Here is a 19,045-nt window from a genome sequence, read left to right on the forward strand (position 1 = left end):
TTGACGATCATCTGAAACTGACTGTTGTAAAACTTGTGAACTTTGCATGATGTTTGCCACTTATCAATCGCTCATATATATGCATATGATTCCTTGTTGTGATTAAGTCTATGTTTTTCACTAATCCATCTCTCATGGTTGTATATTGCCATGTTATAATGTTTGCAGAAACTATGGACAGAGACTTACAAAAAGAAGAGTTGTTGGGGGATATAATCCGCGATGGAGGTGATATCACCTTGTCTAAACTTCACCGATGATCCAATGGAGGAGGAAGGAGATCATGATGGCTCCGGTGATCCAATGGAGGAGGAAGGAGATCATGACGGCTCCGGTGATCCAATGGAGGAGGAGATCCTGATGGCTCCGGTGATCCAACGGAGGAAGGAGCCTTAACTGTAGCAAAGTCCAGCGAGGTATATATATATTAATTAAGCCTCTGCTGACTAGATGCATTAACTGTTTTCTATGCACATATGTTGACACTTCTTTCTTTTTTATAGCCCTCCAGATCGAGCCAAACTTCGCTAAGGAGACGAGGCCTGAAGAAAAGGTTGGGCAAGGATGAAAGTTTCACGATCGAAGAAGTCTCTCGAGAAGGCCAACCAATTGCTCCGGTCCGGACCAAGAAGAAATTTATACACTAGTGCAGAGTTATTGTTAGGGACAGCGTCCCGATCAGCTTCCAAGAATGGAATAAGAAGAAGGACCCTGAAGTTTCTTATGTCCGGGATAGACAGAAAGATGATCTTTGGAACTCGCTGATGACGAATTTCCATTGTTAAGGAACCAGTAACTGGTAGCTACTCGGTTGGCTTGGGAGTGGAGATTAACCGGTGAATCGTCCTATTAACTGGATTGATCGGTCGGTCATTAATCGATAGATTAAATAGGAACCTATGAACATTTTCTAGTTTTTTAATGTATTTTACCATACTCTCATGCTCTCATCTATGTAATATATCGAAATATGGTACTGTTTGACCAAACCGTAGCTATTGAGGAATGAGAGGAGGATGGTAGAGGTTACATACAATAATTTGTGCTTTGTTTGCCTGGAAGTTAATAGGCCAACAACAATTAATCGGCCTAACAACCGATTAATCGGTTTAACAGTCAAGCTAGTCGGCCTAACGGGCCATTTAATCGGCCAGACAAGTTAACTCGATGAATAGGTGCTATTCGAATCGGCCACCCAACGAGTAGTGATTAACTGGCCCATTAACTGATTAATCGGACGAATTCTGGAACATTGCAAATTTCAGCCTACCTCCAGAGGAAGGTCAAGGCGTTTGCTCTTAAGAAGATGGCAGAACTATACAAGAATTGGAAGAAAGATTTGAAGAGAAAGTTTGTCAACAAAGACAAGACTCCAGAATTCACCGGTCAATATGAGAAGATAAAAGATCACTTGCCCGCATTTGTGGCCTACAAGAAATCGGAGAAGGGTCGGCAATGGTCATTGGTAAACAAGCAAAATGTTGCAAAGAAGAAGTATCACCATGTTACGGGGTCAGATGGCTACAGTAAAGCCTGGCCTATGTGGGACAAAGCTGAGCAAGACCTGCTTGCTATAGGGCTCCAACCAATGACATTGCATTGGCCAGATTGGTGTAGGACTTGGTTCTTCGGGGTTGGGGGAACTTTGAACCCATAAACATGGACCTGTGTTTGGACGAAATCACAACTTGAAACACCCGTTAGAAAGCTTGAGGAAGTAATCCAGGAAGTGCTAGAAGGGAGGTTCGTTCCTGATAGAGAGAAGGACGAGTTGTCCAAGGCCCTTGGGAATCCCGAACACCCTGGACGAACATGAGCCACATCAGGCTCCGTTCCGTGTGTGCATGGGTTTCCCAACAACGGTGGTTAAAGAAGCCGAGAGAGAAAGAATAAAGAGGAAGCAAGCGAAATGGAGAAGATCAGTGCAAGATTAGCGAAACTAGAGGAAGTTGAGAGCCAACGAGCTACGACCAAACATGTTGTGCTAATGGTGAATCACGGAGCTTGTTCAGCCTGATATCACGGCTCCTCTCTACCCCGTGGATAGTATCACGGAGAATGAACATGTTGTTCTAATGGTGAAATGCCATAACCTGACAGTGTAGGTGGCGGTCGGCTTTGTCTTACCTCCTCGAGCTGAGGGAACTTTCCATTGCCGTCCGATTCCACATGGCTTTGCTATTGCCAGGGTGGATAAAATAATGGAGGGGTTTGAGGGGCTGGCGCTTGAGTACCCTACAGGTGAAGGGAACATGTTTCTGGAAAATGCCTTAAGGAGTACATGTCTATGGAGAAAGGAGCACATCAAGCTTCCAAACTGGACGCCGTCTTAGCAGACTCAGCTGGATCCTCAGCGGACTCCTCCTCACAGTCCAATTCAGTTGTTTGTCGAGGGCCTCTTGATTGAATTGCTACTGTCCGTAAGTATAATCCTTCGTACGCATGCTTTATCTAGTTCAGGATGTGAGAAGCTAATAGTACAACCCTATCTATGGCCTGCCGTAAGAAGAATTGAGAATGGTTACGATTGCTTGGAGCACGTTTCTGATTTTGCACTTGTAGCGCCAAATAAAGGCAAACTTGTATGAGTCGCCTACACCACTGGCGATGGCATCCTATGTGGGCCGGCCCAAGCAACATTTTTTCCATTGGTTTTGGCAACCATATTTTCCCCTGGTTTTTCTGGACTTTTTTCTGGTTTTCCGACACACATTTTCCTCGGGTGTTCAAGCTTTTCTTTTCTTTTTTGTATTTCTTTTTATTTTTTCTCTAAAATTTCCTGAACTTTGTTTTCATTTTTACAAACTCTTTTGAAATCATGATTTTTTTTTTGAATTCTCGAAAAAATTTCAATTTCATTTATATTTTTTGAATCCACGATTTTTTAAATGCAAGAACAATTCTTCAAACTCTTGAATTTTTTAAAATTCTTAAACAATTTACAAATTGATGAACTTTATAGTCGCTGACATTTTTCAAATCCATGACTTTTTTAATTTAGGAACTTTTTCCAAATTCATGATCTTTTTTCAAATTCATGAGTTTTCCAAATTCATGAACTTTTTTGAACTCGTTAACATTTTTTGAACATATGATTTGTTTTGAATTCATGATTTTTGAAAATGAATGGTCAACAGTTGCGCCAACGGTCAACAGTCATTGTTAATTCTCAATGCACGAGCAAAGTGGATGAGCGCTATGGGCCTCGGCCTGCTAAGCCGGCACTCAAGCGCCACATACCGGGCCGGCGCTGAATGTTCTGAGTAAGAGGTTTCCTATTAGACGGTTGCTATTCTCTATTCCTTAAGCATGGATAGGAATCAAATTGCTTACCCCTTAAAAGACAGGAAGAAAATTACCTCAAAGGCTGTCCCACGGGCTGGCAATACCATGACCCGTAGTTCACTATATTTATAAAAATATGTTTAGAGAAAAGTTTTGTTAAAAATAGTTAAAATATAGATAAAAATATAGCATAAAAAATGAAAATATTTTCACATTTCAGGATTATTTTCGGTTGTGTTAAAATGTCCATGCGTGGAGTGGGAAAAAAGGAAAAAGGAAATGGACCAAAATGAGTTGAAACCACAAGGAGAAACTGAAATGGAAAGAATCCCAACAAGCAAAATGTGACTGCGAGAAACAAACAAAAATACCGCTAAAACCCACAAATCGGCCAGTCCATTTGTCCCACCCCCACCGGATATGACTTGGGATACTATCCTACCCTTAAAATAGGATCTTCCAATCAACTGCTTTATCGTGCTTCATTTTTTACTTGATTGTCATGATCAACCTTAGGTCCTAGGGCATGGACACCAACCACCGTAGGAGCTTTGGCCACTCCATCGAGCATTTGATCACCACAATAACATGTCTACAACGTGGTCGTTGTCCATGACACCTTAGAGCTCAGAGTATGAAACTTGCTGCCATGATTCATGTCTCAAACAAAGTATATTTCTTTTTGGTACAGCCACGAGGTAGCATCCCCACCTAAATATATTGCTCCAAGTTTTTAACTATGCAGAGGCCGGGTGTGTGTGCTCATAGTGGTTTGTATCCTCTTGACGCTTCATTTTTGAGCTAACACTAGTCTCCTAACCTTTATCGAGAATATATTGCTCCTAGTTGTTACAATACTAGTCTCCTAACCTTCACCATTATTGGCCGGGATACATTAGGTGATGTAGGCATGAAGCATAACAAAAAAAACTTAACAACAAAAAGGGGAGGACAAATTGAAAATAAAAAAAAAGACAACAAGTGAGCTGTCGAAGCTCAAAAAGGCCGGAGTCCATGTCGTATGTCACCAAGGAGAGAGCCATAAGTAGTGCACTTAGGAGTGGCATCAAATAATAATATCATTATTTTTACAATTACCACCTAATAGTTTTGTTAGTCCAGGATGTGAGAAACTAGTAATGTGTAGTAGTATGCTGCAAAAGACTACAACCCAAACTATGGCCTGCCATGAGAAGAATTGAGAATGGTTACGATCACTTGGAGCATGTTTCTGATTTTGCACTTGTAGCAAATAAAGGCAAACTTATGAGTCGCCTACACCACTAGCGAAGGCATCCTATGTGCGCCGGCCCAAAAGACTTTTTTTTCGATTAGTTTTCGCAACCATCTGTTCCCCCATTTTTTCTAGACATTTTTTTCTTATTTCCGGACACATGTTTTCCTTGGGTTTTCTTGCTTTTGTTTTCTTTTTCGTCTTTCTTTTTAAAATTTTCTCTCAAATTTCTGGAACATTTGTTTTTCATTTTTTGACAAACACTTTTGAAATCATGAACAATTTTTTGAATTCTCGAACACTTTTCACTTATATTTTTCGAATCCGTGATTTTTCTAATTTGAAGGAAAATTTTCCAAACTCTTGAATTTTTAAAAATTTGCAAACGTTTTCAAAATTGTTAAACTTTTTAGTCAGTGACATTTTTCAAATTGATGACTTTTCTTATTAATAAACATTTTCCAAATTCATGAACTTTTTTTTCTAATCAATGAGTTTTTCAAGTTCATGAGCTTTATTGTACTCATCAACATTTCATGAACCCGTGATTTGTTTTGAATTCATGTTTTCTAAAAATGAATGGTCAATGGTTACCCCAATGGTCAACATTCACTGTCAATTCTCAATGCATGAGCAAAATGGGTGAGCGCTACGGGCCTCGGCCTGCTAAGCTGGCACTATGGAGGTTTCCTATTAGACTGCTGCTATTCTCTATTCCTTAAGCATAGGATAGAACACCTCAAAAAAATAAAGCATAGGATAGGAAGAAAATTGCTTACCGCTCAAAAAAGGAAGCAAATTTCCTCAAAGGTTGTCCCACGGGCTGGGAATACCATGGCCCATTAGTTCACTATATATTTATAACATGTTTACGTAAATAAAAAAATACGCTTAGAGAAAAGTTTTGTAAAAAAATATAGTTAAAATATAAATTAAAAATATAGCACAAAAAATGAAAAGATTTTCACGTGTCAGGATTATTTTGGGTTGTGTCAAAATGTCCATTCGTGGAATGGGAAAATAAGAAAGAAAAAGAAAATGGACCAAAATGAGTTGAAAACCAGAATGAGAAACTGAAATGGAAAGAAACCCAACAAGCAATATGTGACTGCGAGAAACAAACAAAAATACCTCTAAAAAACCCGACAAATCGGCCAGTCCATTTGTCCCACCCCCACGAGATGTGATTTGGGATCCTATCCTACCCTTAAGATAGGATCTTCCAATCAACTGCTTTTTTTAATGCCAATCAACTGCGTTATCATGTTTCATTTTTTACTTGATTTTCATAACCAGCCTAGGTCCTTAGGCATGGACACCAACCACCGTAGGAGCTTTGGCCATTCCATCGAGCATTTGGTCACCACAATAGCGTGTCTACAACATGGTCGTTGTCCATGCCACCTTAGACCTCAGAGTACGAAACTTGTTAGCATGCTTTACGTCTCAAACAAGGTATATTTGTTTTTGGAACATCCACGAGGTAGCATCCCCACATGAATATATTGCTCCAAGTTTTTAGCTATGCAGAGGCCGGATGTGCGCTCATAGTGGTTTGTGTCCTTTTGACGCTTCATTATGAGCTAATAAAATCCACCCTATCGAAAATATATTGCTCCAAGTTGCTACAACATTAGCCTCCTAACCTTCCGGTCGGGATACATTAGGTGATGTAGGCACAAAGCATAACAAAAAATTAAACAACAAAAAGGGGAGGACAAATTTAAAAGAAAAGAAGATGACAAGTGCAGCTGACAAAGCTCAAAAAGGCCGGAGTCCATGTCGTATGTTACCAGGGAGAGAGAGCCATAAGTAGTGCACTGAGGAGTGACATCAAACAATAATACCATTATTTCTACAATTACCGGCTAATAGTTTTGTTAGATCAATTATGGATTAAAGCTCGTTAGTATTGTTAGTATTTAGATCCAAACTATTGGTTACGAGATTTTCGTATAGCCCACATATGCTAACATAGAATAGCACAAGTTAAAAGCTAAAACATGAATTGGGAGTGTTGTTATGTTTTCTGAAGTTCGTCATGCTTCAAGAATGAAGCAAAAATAGTTTATACCACTCAACCTTTGAAAAAGGAAATATAACTACGGATACAATTTAGCTTCGGTTGACATGCAAACTCCAGACCAAATATGGGTAAATCTTTTGAATACGCTAAAATTGAAAGCACGCCATATACTATATTCGTGTGATATCCTACATCTGAGGTTTTGTCATGTGTATTGTCTTCGTCACCGCTCCCTATGCTCAAGCCCTAGCTCTATCTCTGCTTTACTCTTGTCGTCATGCGGAAACTACAAAATTTATTTCTGTTGGGGTTATACTAGAAAAAGTTGTTATGTTCCATCTTGATTCCCATGAGGAACTTTCCGTTATCTACCTCCTCTCCACTTGACTACGCGCCAACTCCCCCAACCATCACGTCCATCCTTACCGCTGAGCGTTGGGAAGAGAGGACATATGAACACAAGAATCAAGAGTATGGGACCCCATACATGAAGTCTTGTTCGTAGGGTCTACATGGTGCACATAGCGATTGCTATATGGGCCTGACCAGTCCTGTTCTGGTTTTGTTTAGTGAGTTTATGGGGTATTTTGGTTTTCATATTTTTTTGGTTCTTCATTTTATTTTTATATAACATTTATAAAGTGAACCTTTTAAAATTCATCAATATTTTTTGATTTTAAAAGAATTACATCATTAAAAGAAGACAATTTTTTTTGAAGAAACTATGGGAAATAATAATATATACACAGTGCTAAAAATTCCATGGAAATTTTTATATTTTGAACAAAAATTGTGAGATTTTAAAAAAGTAAAAAGTAAAACCAAAGGAAATACTTTGTCCGTTCCAAAATAAGTGACTAAACTTTGTACTAAAGTTAGTTCAAAGTTGAATCACTTCTTTTGGGATGGAGGGAGTAATATAGAAGACAACCAAGAGAAAAGGACAGAAAAACAACCAATATAAATGGAAGAAAAATATATAATGAGAATAAAAAGAGAAGAAGAAACCACATGAGAAAACTAAAAAAAAATCCTTAGCACAAAGTCGATAACAGGAAAAACCCGAGAAAAGGCCAGAATATGACAACGGGAAACATGCAGGAAATGGGGGCCTTGACCATGGCAGCGACACCTCATGCAATTGTGCGACAATTTGATGCAGTCAGCATCAAATTGGATTTTCGGAATATCCTATTTGACGCATTCTGTGTCAAATTGTCGACCTTTCGCACAGACCCGAAGACTTGGGCCGGTCCATTTAACGTGTTGCAGCGTATCCGGGTTTTGGGAACCTTGTAGAGTTTCCCAGCCCGGTTTTCTAGTTTTTCTATTTCTTTTTGGGTTTTCATTTTTTCTGTTTTTTTCTTTCTTTTCCTTTTGCTTTTTTTTCATTTTCGTTTCTTTCTTATTTCGTTGTTTTAAAATATGTTCACAAAATCAAAAAATGTTTATATTTTTGAAATAATGTTCATGTATTTAAAAGTTTCTTCACAAATTTCGAAAATGTTTATATTTTCAAAAGAAACTTCCAGAATTATAAAAAATGTTCGCGGTTGCAAATTTTGGTCTGAAATTACAAATTGGTCGAGTTTGAAAAAGTGGTCAGGAATTTTAGAAAATGCTCGTAGTTTCAAATTTTTATTAGATATTTCATGAAGTTCCAATTTCAAATATTCGTTCACAAATTCAAAAAATATTTGCGGTTTCAATTTTAGTTTGTAATTTCATGAAATGTTCCATTTTCAAATATTTCTTCACAAATTCAAAAAATATTCATGGTTTCAATTTTTGTTCGTAATTTCATCAAATGTTCCATTTTCAAATATTCGTTCAAAAATTCAAAAAAAGTTCGTGGTTTAAAACTTTTTCAGGAATTTCATAATTTGTTTGCTACTTCAAAAAATGTTTCACGTTTTTCAAAAAATAATTCTGCAATTTCAATTTTTTTTGTTCGCGTATGCAAAAAAAAAATGTTCTTGTCTATGAAAATGTGCAGAAATTTTAAAAAAAATTCTTTTTTATGTGTTCAAAATAAAACATTGTTCAGATTTTGTCAACACATTCACAACTCAAAAAATTGTTCACATTTTCTAGAAAGTTGTTCGTTTTTATCAAATTAGTTGTAATTTTTTTTAAAATCTTCCTGTTTTTGAATATTCGTCCACAACTTCAATTTCTTCTGGTTTTTAATTTTGGTTACAAATTCCAAAATTTGTTAACATTTTCTTAAAACTCGTGTCTATTCTGTCAAAAATGGTCGAAATGTTTAAAAATATATTTTGAATTTAAAAGAAAATACTGAAAATAGGAAAATAATCCGATCAGCCGATGTTGCTAGTTCTAAGGCATTTGAGTTGCCTCTTTAGCACCAACAAGAATCAGGCGTAGTGGTTAGGTACCTCTGTCTGCAGGTGCGGTCGCGAGCTCGAATCCTATTCGCAGTTGGCAGTGTGGTCTTTTGAAAAAGAATTCGTCAATTTGAAAAATTTCATCGATTTTCAAAAAAAGTTTATCAAATTTTGGAAAAAGTTCACAAAATTTGGAAAAAAGCTCATCGATTTTGAATAAAAAGTTCATCACTTCTCAAAAAAGTTCATCGACTTGAAAAAGAGTTCGTCGATTTTGCAAAAAGTGCACCAATCTTGAAAAAAGTTCATCGGATTTATAGAAAAGTTCATCAAAATTGAAAAGAAAGTTCATCATTTTTTAAGTTCACAGAATTGGTAAATAGTTCGTCAAATTTAAAAATAGTTCATAGAATTTGATAAAAGTTCATCGATTTTGAAGAAGAAGTTAACGAATTTGAAAAAAGTTCATCAAACCTAGGAAGAAAAATAAAGAAACTAGAAAAAGGAAAACAGAAGAAAAAAGACAAAGAAGAAAAGAAGGAAATATATGCATGTTGGCATGATTGTTGGGGTTGGTGGGGTGGCTACTGCAGCCTGTTACTAACCAGGAGGTTCCTGGTTCGAGTCGCAGGACTAACATATTCTGTTTTGTTTTTTGATAAACACAGAGAGAAATGGCTACATGGGCCGGCCCAGAGGAGAAGGGGGGTATGCGCCCGTTTGCGAATTCTACTGTAGCGGGCGCAGAGGGGCCGAATAGGGTTTAGCTCAAAGCACTGTGTTTTCCGTTCCTTTTTTTACAGCGCTTGCTTCCTGCATGGGCCGGCCCAGTCGAGAGATTATCCTATGCAAAGGGTCGACATTCTGCCGCAAAATGCGGCAGATAGGACGGGGACCTTCTATGTGCCGCTCGTTGCGGCAAACAGGTGGCGTTCACACAGGGCGACTCACCTGGGCCGGCCCATTTCCGGTGCACGGGGTGGCAGGCATTAGCGACGTGAAAAAAAGAAGAAAAAGAGGGCGCGGGCAGTGGGATTCAAACACGCGACTGCAAACTGGTAGCACAACTCCACCATGGCCCGGCCGGCTTCCTGCATGGGCCGGCCCAGTCGAGAGATTATCCTATGCAAAGGGTCGACATTCTGCCGCAAAATGCGGCAGATAGGACGGGGACCTTCTATGTGCCGCTCGTTGCGGCAAACAGGTGGCGTTCGCACAGGGCGACTCACCTGGGCCGGCCCATTTCCGGTGCACGGGGTGGCAGGCATTAGCGACGTGAAAAAAAGAAGAAAAAGAGGGCGCGAGCAGTGGGATTCAAACACGTGACTGCAAACTGGTAACACAACTCCACCATCATTACTTTGTTAGGTATCTAAGAATGGCAGCCCCGTGTCGCTAGCCACAAACATGATTTTCTTTTCGGAAAAAGTAAAAAAAACTAAACACAAAAATTTTCTAACTTATGAACAAATTTATGAAAGTCGAATGTTTTGTGAAACCCAAGCATTTTTTGACAATTTTGTTTTTAGAAAATGTGAACATTTTTTGACAAAAAAAGAACAAAAAATAACAAAGCAATTTTTTTGAGAATCAATTACAAATTTATCAAAATTCAAACATTTTTTGATATTACCTAAAATGTTTCTGAATTCATGAAAACATTGCTTTTTTTGTTCGTGAACATAATTTAAAAGTGAAATTGCCGAACATTTTACAAATTTGTGCAAAAAAAATTCAAAGGAGAACATTTTTGAGATCCTCGGAACATTGCTATTTTGCAAAGAAAATTTTGAAAACATGAACATAACGCTTTTTGAATTTGCGAACAAATTTTGAAGTGGGAACAACTTTTGAAACTGACAAACATTTTCTGAATGTGTAAACAAAAATTAAAATGCAAACATTTTTTTAATTGGAAATTCTACACTTTTTTTGAATTTTTGAACATTTTTATAAATCTAAAAATAAATATTAGAATTCTACTTTCTGGAATTTTTGAATTTTTTTCAAAATTGGAACATTTGGAAAAAACAAACAAAATTTTAAAAATATGAATATTTTTTAAAAGTTGTGGAGATATATTGTAAAAGAAAAGTGTAAAGGTATAAAATGGAAAGAAAAGAAAAAACGAAACAAAGAAAATAAAAGGAAAGGAAAGAAAAAGAAAAAACGAACAAAAGATAGAAAAGGAAAAACAAACACAATAGAAAAGAAAAATAAACAGAAAAAGGAAAATGGAAAAGCGAAAAAGAAGGAAAAGAAAAAAAGAAAAATGAAACACGATATAAAGCCAAAAAATCGAAAAGAAAAGAACACAGAAAAAAACTCGGTTTAGGGAACCTTCTAGAAGGTTCCTAAAACCGGTTGGCCGCACCTGTGTAAAACTTGAAGTGGGCCGGCCCGTGTTTGTCGCTCGCATCGCTGCCCCTGTGCGGTAGCCCGACAGTTCGCCGCAGCGAGCGGCGAATAGGGATTTCCGATAGGACGTCCCGGGATTTTCCTTAAGAGAATGTCATCCACGTAGGCATGATTTTCCGTGATTGATGTGTGGGCCATGTTGGGCCAGAGCATATAGTTGAGGCCTGTGTGAGAAACTTAAAGACAGAGCCCCCCTCTTGCTCCTTGAGTTTCTTCCGGTTTGAATTCCCTCCAATTGCGCCGAAAGTAATTCAATTATATCCAGTAAAGATAATTTAAAAGTTTTATTATTTGATGAGCCCATGTCACTGATGATTATTTTCTCTATGGAATTGTTGGTGTCTTCAGTTGTGAGCATGAAAAAGCGGTCAATGCAGTTGGCTGTATTTTGTCACTGCTAGGTGTTAAGAATCTGGAAAACTACTTAGTCCCCACCCAGGATTCTGATCTCTGGGCTATGGGAGGTATGCTGATTCGCTACACTTATCTAGCATTCAAATTTTTCCAATCTGCTTAGGGGCAACAAAACAACAGACAAGTATCATAGTATCCACTTAACACGAATGACATAGCAGAATGTATTATCATATCTTGAAAACTACTTCTGCATCGATGTTCTAATGTTTGTTTTGCTTGGTTTTAGGTTCTTGTGTTCCTGTGATATACGGTCTGAAGAACTCCCTGTTTATTGAGCAACCCTCCGTGCAGCACTTAAGTTTGCTCTGTGGGATGAAGAGAAGCATATACATATAGAAAAAAAATCGGAATTTAAGAAGCTACTGAAAGCGTCGTCAGAAGGAAAGGCGTCTATTGATGGAAACACACCCGGAGTAGTGGCAGATAAAAGGAAGTTCAAAAGGAGCATACCAAAGGTTGTATTTACAGCTACTGTTTTCCAGGATATACCAAAGGAACATTTTGCGATCACAACTGCATCTCTACCTCTTTTACAAAAAAATCTCTGCAGAGGCCAGGGTTGACCCTCCTTTTCAAAATAAATAAATAAAAGATCTGCCTTCTTTTACGAAATGTTAATGTGTGTCCTTTTGCAGGGCCCAAATCCACTCTCCTGTAAGAAAATGAAACCAAGCCTGTAATCATATTGGTTGACATCCGTAAGGTGTGTAATACTCGGAACATGCTCACTGTAAGTATCTGTTGTGATGAATTAATGTTGTAAAAGCAAGCCTGAGCTTGCCTGACTTACTAATGCCCAGTTCTTTTGCCAGAATCTGGAGATTCTCCCAAAATCCGACCCCTACCCAGCTTCTCCCAGAATCTTAGAGCCACATTTGTTTTACAATCCTATCTAATTAGACCCTAACTAGATAGGATTGTAAAAAAAATGTGGCTCAAAGATTCTGAGAGAAGCTGGGTAGGGGTCGGATTCTGGGATAATCCTGAGATTCCGGCAAAAGAACTGGGCCTAAGAGTAAGACAGATAAGAAATAATGTGACGACTAAATCTTATATAGGCTAGACAGTGAGGCCCATTGCAAATTCCTCATTGCTGTAGCTCCTGATTTGATTTGTATTGGGATGACTCAGTGCACAAATATCTCAAGGCAGCAAGCACTGACGAGAACTCTTTCCTTCAGGGTCCAAAGACCGACGCGAGGCGAAGCGAAGCGAAAGAGGGTTAGGAAGCAGAAGAGAAGTGGCAAAGATAGCAATCAAGCAGAGACAACGCTACCGATCTGAAGTATTTCTTCAAGTGCCATATTTAATCGTCGGTGCTTCATAAATCATGCATGATCTCTAGAGGATTGTTAGCTTGAAAATTTTAACAATGTAACACAAATAGTTTGTTTTCGGCTGTTTGCGCTTGTATATTCTGTTCCATTTAGTAATTTATATGATGTATTCTGAAGATATCAACCCGAAACCCATTGGCAGGCCGGTTTCAGTTTTCAGGGGTCTCCCTTCTCCCTTCCATTTGGAAGTTTGAAGGCTAAGCAGCTCTGATGAGACTGCCATCCGGTAGTCATGGACTACAGGCTGGGCAACCTGCCAGTACTGTTTCCTATACACGGCATAATCATAACCGGTAACAGAACACTCGGCACCGATTATGGGCAAAGAAAGAGCGATGCCATTGTGCGAGTGTGTTTCTCTGGTATTGTCAAAATATGGTGTTTCTTTACAAACAGTGTAGATAAATCTATATCCAAAATATTGCCACAAAGATCAATTCACAGTAACAAAATAATGTAGGTCATTCAATCAGCTTAGATGAATCACAAACTCCAACAAGACAATAAAAATGCAACTGCAGACGAATACAGTAAGCATTGTTTACAGTAACATTGGTACAAGCAAACTCACTCTTGAACAAGAAATGTTTAATCTGACATAACATTCACAGGATTCATTGAAGTTCCTCAAGAAACATATAGTTCTGGTTGCAATCTCCAACTGGGTAGTGTGAAAACAGCCACTCCAAAAGATGGCACTGCCCTGATCCATGTAACACACACCTATTTAGCGCTCTTCAAGATAGTGGTGTCGGTGGTTGGGCCGCTGGTTCCACTCTGCCACGGGTGTGACTTAGTGCAGTCAAACAGAAGATGACTACTATGGGCCAAAGGTTAAATAGAATAACAAACACAAACGTAAATGCTTCCACCGGAAACTTCCAGACTATCCCGCGAAATATCCCCTTTCTCCTAAAGATTGGTGGTCCAAGAAGACTATTCTTGATTGCAAGTTCGCAATTTTGATAGAGCAATATGAGAGAACTCATGACACAAACTACAATGGCAGTCTTAGGAGCAACGGGAGCTAACATCGTATAGGTACCAAGTGCAAAGGCCGCTACCAAGCCTGTAATCGAAATCGTCAGGAAAAAGAAGGCCATGCCGAAGTGCAGTTCCCGGCTCCGAGGATTATGCATGGGAGATCCGGAAGACATAAGAGCAATTGTCGCTATCATGGAGAAGGTGAAGGCTAAAGAATTGGCTAGCATGAATGCATCAAAATCAAACCTTCCAGCAAGTGTTGGTGTGCCTCCGCCAGTGTGATCATCAGATCTATAACCTCCCGGCATGGCGAAACTTGCACCAAACGTCACGGTTGCAATTAGTACGGCGCCAATACATAAGCTTTGTGTCCCCTCTTTCACATTCTCCAATTTACGTGTTCCATTCTGTCTTGCTTCGACAATTTCCTTTTTCTCTTCAAAGTAATCCCCACGACAAATACCCGATTTAGCATCAACGAGTCTTAGTGCTAGGAGTATTTTTGCTTCGCTCTTCTGCAAAAGCAAAATAAATAACAGTTGAACCACACAAATCTCAATTGTTGTCATCACCTCCAACACCATGTTAAGAATAATATGATTGTTCCTGTTTATTACCTTGTTGCTATATAAACCTTTGGTGGTAATAAGCTTGAAACGTGCTATATCAAATGGAGTCTCTCCTTTCTTATTTGTTAAATTTAAGTTTACTTGTATATTCCCCAGCAGAGCACAAAACATCTTCAGACTTCTTATCTGGACAGCTAGGTGCAGTGCAGTGTTCCCATCATTATCTTGCATATTCAAAATCCATGATAATGATCGGTAGTTGCAAGCAAAATGGACTGTGCGCATTTTCATTTTGTCAACTGCAAGATGAAGAAATGTCTTTCCCCTAGCATCACGCAAACCAACACAACTAGGGGACTCCTTAAGAAAATCATTGATGGCAAGTGTTGAATCGAGGAGTGCAGCCACGTGTATGGGGAATAATCCATCGTTGTCCATTTGATACAATGCATCTGGATTGGCCTTCAATAGACGTAAATATATGGCTCTTCTGTGTCTTGGACGTACCACAGATGCTGCTAAGTGAAGTGGTGTACTTCCGTTCTCATCCTGTTGTATTGTAAGGGCGATGTTCCATTCTAACAACATCTCTGTAAGATCTGCAAGTGGCGTCTCTTGTTAGCTAATCCAGTCGGTACGAGAGGAAGAAAACAGAAACTAGTATGAAAAGAATTACCTCTAGAGCTGCATACACTCCTTTTCAGAAAATAGAGAAAAATGACCAAGAAATTACGTTCACACTTTCTCTCTTCTTTACTACGAGGGCATATTAATTTAACCTGTGAGCTAGATTATGTGGATTTTTTGCTTAGCGAGGCATTCCAATAGATTCAAAAAAGTAATATCTATAGAATTTGAAAGTGCTCAGAGAGAAGAAACACTGCTCTACAAATCAGTTGGCCTTTTGCTCCTTTTGAAATAGGAGGTTGCAACCTCCGGCCTCAACATCATTGTGATGCGCATAATCATTTTTTTTTACTAAAATTGGCACAAGGCAAATAAGGTCAAAGTCATCAACAAGCAGAGTACCAACACAGGCAACAGCAACCGACCCATTAAAAAAATATGAAATTAATGTCTACAAGTAAATCGACTTCGTCCACATCAACGTCCCAAAGAAGGTATATTTGGCCTTGTATGGTTTGGAAAAACCGCCGTAGCCCTTGTACTAATTCTTCGTCGATTTAGAAGTCAAGAGCAAGGCTTTCATCATTGGAAGAAGACACTTCACAATTTGTGTCAAGGCATGCATGGTAACAAAATCATCATTTTACGAACCATGTTTGCTTAAAGGGATAAGTATATTTTTCGTCCTCGAACTCTTTTGAGAGTTTAGAAATAGTCCCTCAACTCAAAACTGGACAGTTTTCGTCCCTCAACTATCAAAACCGGATAGTTTTTGTCCCTCACGCCGCCGTCATCCGATCGACTGTTCTATGGTTTCCCCCAAGGGTAGTGGATGGAGGTCTTGAGCTGCTCCACGGCGATGCCTTCAGGAGGCAGACGACACAGAAAAGCGCAACCATCGCCGACCTTGGCACCTAGCCGAGAGCAGAGCTTTCACCCGGATCTTCTCGACGAACCTTCATCCAGCATCGTGTGCATCTGATCTCGACTACCCCCAGCACCTCAGCATCGCTGGTGCTCCAGCCACCACCACATCACTTCGCGCCTCCACGCCCTGGCGGGATGCGCCTGGCACCCCTGCCACACCGGACTGGCGCAGCCTAGCCACCAAGCGCAGCACCACCATCGTCCCGCAGGGGCACCGACCACTCCCAAGTCAGCAGCCTCCATCCCCGATCAGATCTGAGAGCTCCCAGATCCGCCGCCAGAAGACGGCGCCCATACTAGGAACCATGGTCAGAGGGTGTCTGTCATTGCACTACTAGGGAAAAGCCTAGCAGCAGCGCGGGTTTTGGGCCTATCAGTAGCGCGGGCAGGAGCGCTACTGATAAGGCGCTACAGCTAATGCTTAGCAATAGCGCGTCTTGACCCACGCTACTGCTAAATTGACTTAGTAGCAGCGGTTCTTTAGAACATCGCTACTGTTAATTAGTAGTAGCGCTTCTCCTAACCCGCGCTACTACTATTATTTAGTATTTTATTTCTTTTCTTTTTCATGTTGTATTCATACACCTTTACACAAGTTTTCATACAACAGGAATTTAGAGATTGTTTTTACATCATAATGAGTTATTACATCATGGGGTGAAAGAACCGTGGACTAGTTTCAAGTGGATGTCCATCCACTTGAAACTAATCCGCGATTCTTTCACCCAATGATATAATAATATCATCATCATCATCATATCATTAACAACTTAGCATCATAATACATCATTGTCATATAACACCTCCTCAATATCATCGTTTTCATCATTGACATCACATAACACCTCCTCAAGATCATCATTATCAACTCTAACACATTACCACATAATAAACATATTGTACCTCATAGGACCTATTACATTCGATTAAGACCTACTACATTTTCTAAGGTAAAATAACAAAAAACAAGATAGCCCCTGACTCTCCATTATGGAGAATGGAGATTAGCCTGTCTCCCATTCTTGCCTTTCGCTGAATGTTACTTCCAAGAACCTCCTTGCGAATGTCCATACATTTCTTCCATTCTCTGATGATCATGTGTTCACGGGTTTTAGAAATCCGACATGCACAGGTGAGCTCCGTAGATTTACCTGGCAGTATGTTCAGAACTGAGAGGCGACCATGCAGAGACATCAGATGAGGCACACAATCCATCGGGAGTTTCTGTTGAAAAACATAATAATAATTTCGTAGTTAGCAATGATGTACTAGTTTTAGAAGTATGCAAAAAATGCACGAATGTCGTAATAGTAAAAAATCTTACCAGGATATCTCTAGAGAAGTTATCGTTGCTCAACACATGCACTAGTGGCACGTATTCACCATAATTTGGAGGAGTTCGATAATAGGCATTGTAATTCTCAAGAAGAGTATAAAATGCGATCAGATGATTTTTCTCCTTATACGTTAATTGGGTGCCTTCGGTATAGTGGGTTTTATCTACCATCTTCCGCACAGTCTTTGAAGAATCAAAATAAGCTGTCAATGGAAATAAGCTATCAACTATTTTGAAAAAAAAATATAAATTAGTTAATAACTATGTTTGAGAAACTCACATAGCGGTACAATCGGAAGTGTATCAACAAGGACCCAAATGTCCATATTGTCTTCCTCGCTGTCAGGATCACCAAGATCCATGGTGATAATCATACCCTCATCAAAACCATACATTTTGCAAAGTGCTTTCCAATTTTGGCAACCAAAATGGGTTACGCTCTGAGCATTGTACAGATTTACTTCAAAATCCATATCATGATGGGTCCTTAGGTGTATTTTCTTTGTTTCGAAATTTTCATGGTCTTTAAAACCCATCCTCTCCAAGACATAGCGTCTTGCATGGCATGGGATAAGCTAGTCGAATTGTAAAATATGAAAATTAGACGTTGAAATAGTTGAAGTCATGCTTAATGAAGAAAAAAACTATTGTCGTTGTTGCGTACCGTATGAACATCGCAGGTCTCCTTGAGCTAAATGCTGAAGCGCCGATCGTCGTCCAGCCGAACGAACCTGTCGCACATACCTCGATCGTCGTGGCACCAGCTACACTCCCCCGGGAGACCGTCGTCGTCCGAGTACGACATTTTCTACAATCATAATTCAAAGATTAAACTTGTACATATTCTAGCACAAGTCATGTCAGAATTCACGACAAAATCCGGCATGACCTTTGCTAAAAAAGGACATATCGAGCGCCTGAAATTTGCCGGAACGGAAATTAATCAACACTCCGGCAAAACATAGGCCACTCGGAGATGTAAACTGAACATGAACGGCCACTTGGGCAACCACATATCCTATTTGAGCAACAACACAAGATATACAAGGATATTTGGCTGGTCTCACCTCGATGTCGGAGGGGGTACGTCGGTGACTGGGATGACGGCGGGGATGTCGGAGGGGGTCGGTGACGGGGACGACGGAGGTCACCTGAAACCATATAAGTTATCACTAGCAACAAAACATGTTCAACTAGTTTTATTAATTCAACTAGTTCTTACTAAATATAAACTTACTATAAATAGAAAAAAACTAGTTCTTTCTAAAAATAAAGTAGTTCAACTAGTTATATTAATTATCTTACTAAAAATAGATTAGTTCTGTTAATTCAACTAGTTCAACTAGTTTATTAATTTACTTACTAAACTAGTCAACTACAACTAAAGTAGTTCAACTACCACTACTACTACTAAAAATCTAGTACTAACTAAGCTAAATTAACATCTACTACTACTAAATTAACATCTAGTACTAGCTAACCCTAAATTAACATCTACTACTACTAAATCTAGTACTAACTAGTGGCAGGGGGTGGG

The sequence above is a fragment of the Triticum aestivum genome, chromosome 6B (genome assembly GCF_018294505.1).
Source record: "Triticum aestivum cultivar Chinese Spring chromosome 6B, IWGSC CS RefSeq v2.1, whole genome shotgun sequence".
Lineage (NCBI taxonomy): Eukaryota > Viridiplantae > Streptophyta > Magnoliopsida > Poales > Poaceae > Triticum > Triticum aestivum.